The sequence below is a fragment of the Odontomachus brunneus genome, unplaced genomic scaffold, assembly GCF_010583005.1.
Source record: "Odontomachus brunneus isolate Ranch 3 - 2012 unplaced genomic scaffold, Obru_v1 Obru_scaffold_207, whole genome shotgun sequence".
NCBI lineage: Eukaryota > Metazoa > Arthropoda > Insecta > Hymenoptera > Formicidae > Odontomachus > Odontomachus brunneus.
The window spans coordinates 287,274-287,493 of NW_022639657.1; positions in this window are offsets into that span (position 1 = coordinate 287,274).

Here is a 220-nt window from a genome sequence, read left to right on the forward strand (position 1 = left end):
AAGTTGGGTCATCAGGCAGGGCACCCGTCGCCGAGGCGCGTGAAACCACAGCGCCTCGGTTTTCGAGAGCTCCACCCTCAGACCCAGGGCGTTGATACGCGACACGGGGTGCCGCGCGCCCACCTCGGCTCGAGCGTGTGCTCGAACCCAGTCCGCCCCCGTGGCGAGCAGAAGTGTGTCATCCGCGTAACACACAACGCTCACACACGGGGGCATGACG